The sequence below is a fragment of the Apodemus sylvaticus genome, chromosome X (genome assembly GCF_947179515.1).
Source record: "Apodemus sylvaticus chromosome X, mApoSyl1.1, whole genome shotgun sequence".
Classification (NCBI taxonomy): domain Eukaryota; kingdom Metazoa; phylum Chordata; class Mammalia; order Rodentia; family Muridae; genus Apodemus; species Apodemus sylvaticus.
This window is the reverse complement of record NC_067495.1, coordinates 12,076,111-12,080,310: the sequence shown is the minus strand read 5'-3', so window position 1 is coordinate 12,080,310 and position 4,200 is coordinate 12,076,111.

Sequence of the window (4,200 nt, the reverse complement as noted above, 5' to 3'; positions counted from 1 at the left end):
TGCAGGCGTTAAAGCCCCTGGAATGGAGTCTGCTGGCTCAGTGGTTAGCTGTCGGGAGCTGGACCCAGGGGCCTTCCTGGATAGGGATAAGGAGTACAAGGGTGAGCTACTGAAGGATTCAAGCTCTGGGCCTGGTTGTGTACCCCCTGACAGCAAAGACAAGACATCCAGCAGACATTGAGTCTTCACAGGTGACTTGGACATTGAGCTGTGGTGTGTGTGTGTGTATGTGTGTGTGTGTGTATATGTGTGTGTGTGTGTGTGTGTGTGTGCAAACAGGGCTGCCATGATGATGATTTTAAAGAATTCAATACACTGGCAGATGATGTCCTGGATAGGCCCCCCGACTTCCGTGACACTTGTCACATGGGCCTCCTTTAATGAAGACAGAGGACTCTGCCTGCTTCTCTGAGGAGCAGGCTTGAGATCAAGGACGACCCCACTTGTCACAGCTGCCTGTTTGCCTGCTGCAAAACATCATTAATGAACAGGATTCACCAAACTTTACAGCGCAGCTGCTCCCCTAGCTAGAACAGGTCCTGCCTGTATCCAAGAGCCTGACAACAACTGGGGTCAGGGACACCCACAAGAGAAGAATTAATTGACTTTTGGAAATGGTACAGCCACTTTGTCCTTTTCATTTTCCCCCTCCTGTGTCCCTTTCTCCACATCTCCAGGACAGATTTTGGGGCATGGATGCCTCCTGTTTCCAACAAAAGCACAGTGTTGTAGACAACTGAGAAGCCGGCTTTGTGACTCATTCTGTGCCCCTGTCATTTTCAGAGTTGTATCTCACTGACCTGCTTGGCTGAGAAACAAGTGTTTAGAAAGCCCCCCCCCCCATGATGGGGGCTGAGACTGTGCTTCAGGCTGCTTCTCAGTGTGTTGGAGTGAATTTGTCAAAGAACTTCACGGCGTCTCAGTCTGGCAGAGACAGTTTATCTTGGCCCTGAGTGAAGAAGGAAACCCTCAGGGGCCTGGGGATTGTCAACCGTGGCTGCCAGTATCTGCCGAGCTGGCACTGGTCCGATCCTGTGGGAGGGTGAGAACAGATGGACAGGTTGATCTGACAAGCCCCAGGTGGAAAGTGCACATCTGTGCACTGTAGAGGGGCCCCCTCACAGCAGGCTTCAGCTGCCTTAGCCTTGTGGTTCAGGTATAGAAGATTATACCATGTCTTTCTGTTTTCTTTTAAAAACAAATAACAAAGGCTTGATGGAATCAAGGACCTTAGGCAGGAATTCTCTTCTGGACAAGGGAGTTCTGCACATCTCCCCCAAGTTGGATTTCTAAGAGTTTGGCTACTGTTGGGCCAGGAGGAGAGACGGTGAACAGGCCTGGTGGTGGTAGCCCCAGGCCTTCTATGAGTGTTGGCCTGAGTTTGATGACTAGTAGGGACATAGCCTCCTTCACCTTTGTCCTTTGTCTGTGCCCACAGGTGACCCGTGGTCCCTGCCCATCCTGAACACAGTCTTCCATCTCTGTCTCCCTGTCCTCTGTAAACATATGTGTGAGGAAGAACTTCTGAGGAAGTGGTGTGTCCTGGGCAAGGCAGCCTCATAGCCTGGCTCTCATACAGTATTTTTGCTTGAGCCCTGTCATTTGTGTATTTGTTTTAAACTGACCACCTAGAATGAATACCTAGCTTATCTGTGGTTCTCATAGCAGTCCCTGCCCCTAACTTCTTGGAGGTTTTGTTAGGGTTTCCATTGTTATGAATAGACACCATGACCAAGGCAACTCTTATAAGGGCAACAGTTAATTGGGGCTGGCTTACAGGTGCAGAGGTTCAGTCCATTATCATCAAGGCAGGAACATGGCAGCATCCAGGCAGGCATGGTACAGGAGGAGCTGAGAGTTCTACATCTTTATTTGAAGGCAACCAGGAAAAGACTCTTCCAGACAGCTAGGAGGAAGGTCTCAAAGCTCACACCCACAGGGATATACTTCCTCCAACAAGGCCACACCTGCTAATAGTGCCACTCCCTGGGCCAAGCATTTTCAAACCACCACAGAGGCTCACTTTCTGCTGCAGCCCGTGCAGGAGGTGACCTCGATCTCCAGCAGGATCCTAGGGTCCGATTACTGCTGTCTGGCTTTAGATACCCAGTTGTGCTTTGACAAGCAAAAGGAGCACAGAAGCTCTTGACCGGTCATATGCAGACTCAGAAATGCCATTATTGTGAGAAAGGAAAAAAGGAAGAAAAAAGTCCACATGCAAACATACATGAATAGATCCAAGGCTGTAAAGTGAATGCCTGTTTGCATTTGGATTGGGATGCCACAAACCAAAATACTTGTCAAACAAAAGTGAACTCTACACAGTGGTGTTGGATGATGATGATGATGATAATGATAGTGTGTGTGTGTGTTGTATGTAGCCCTGAGCCCTGTGTTCCTGTGAAGATACTTTGAATGGCTCGTTCTGCTCACATTAGTCACACATCTGGAGCATATATGGCTTTCTCAAGGTAATTCATTTTCTGCATTTACTGTTTACTGAACAACTGTCTGACTGTATTTGGATGTATTCAGCATCTGTGGATGGCAGCACCTGTGTTTGCCAGCCACACTGCTCTCCAGGGAGAGGCTTCTTACTCAGCTAACCACTGCAATTTGCACATTACTCCATGGAGACTCAGAGGCCTGTGTTCTGTTCCAAGTACTACGGGGAAATATTCGGAACCTGTCTCCCTCCCTCTGCTGCTTTCATGACAGAAGCTCGATTGAGTCTTGAGTGACAAGCTTGGACTGGGTGTGACCCAGACATGCACTATGCCTAGGATCGCTCTGGGTCTCTGGCAGATACTTTGGAGCCACAAATTTGTACCTCCTCCACCAAGGTCTGAGGGTTGGTGTGTGGCCAGAGGGGCCTGAGCTGCAGCCCTCATGTACCGTTCCCATTACCTTCTTGTTAAAACCCCAGACAGCTCACTGAAGTGTCTCACAGGAGAGTAAGCTTTCTCCCAAACGAAGCCCTCTTTCATTATCTGATGATGAACTGGGACCAATTTCAAGTCTCTTTCCCCTGGCAGAGTGGGGAGCTGGCTTGAGTGTGATTAGGTTTACTGAAGCACTCGCCATGATCACCAAGCCACAGTCTGGCTTTAGGCCATTCTGATGCTGAGAAAGAGAGAGAGAGAGAGAGAGAGAGAGAGAGAGAGAGAGAGAGAGAGAGAGAGAGAGAGAGAGAGAGAGAGAGAGAGAGAGAACAGGAAATAGTGAATTAGGGCCTGGCAGACTTGGCTGACTTGGGTTTCCAGGTAAATGGAAGGAGTGGGTAGGCACAGGGCTTGGTGCTGTGGTCAGATTTGCAGCTGCTAACACACATTCCTGTGTGGGGTACACTACCGCCCATCAGTTACTGTGAATATGTGTATTTTAAGGACTAAGACACAGATGCTCAGACTCCCCTGGGCAGTCTGGGTGACACATATCCTGTGCTGTGATTGTTCTGAAGACAAAATGGCTCTAACCACTGTGAGAAGCCCTAATTAAATCAGCCTCAAAGCCCCCCAATAGTTTTGCCCCACCTCTCCTCCCCTCTGGATCCACTCTTTCTGTCTCTCATGAGAAAAGAACAGGTTTCTAAGAGATAACCACCAAACATGACAAAATAAAATAGAATAAGACAAAGCATTCAGTTTCACGGAGGTTGTTATAGCACACACAAGACTTCTGTATGCCCAAGTCAGAACCGGATCCTAACATGGAGAGGATAGTTGGGTATGAAGTCCTGCTGGTAACTCAGGAACAATAGGCAGCTGGGGGAAGGGGAGTCCATTTTCTCTGAGAATGTATCCCCTGGTAAGTCAGACCCACTCGAGTGGAAGGCCACACAGCCAAGAGTATTTGGGCAGAGCAAGCTGGTTTTGATGAGTTCTTTTTTTTTTTTTTTTTTTTTTTTTTTTTTTTTTATACAAATGTGGGTGGTGGTGCACGTCTCTAAACCCAGCACTTACGAGGCAGAAGCATGAGAGATCTCTGTGAGTTCCAGGTCTTCAGCTCGAGTTCAAAGACAGCAAGGGCTATGCAAAGAAATTCTGTCTTAAATTTACGAATTCAGCACAATGACCCTAGCATTGTTGCAGGACACATGGTTCATATAGAAAAGCCAATGTATTTTGGCATTCAGGAAATTAACAGTTAAATACTAATATCTAGTGGTATACACAAAGTCACATTTAGGTGAGGATGACA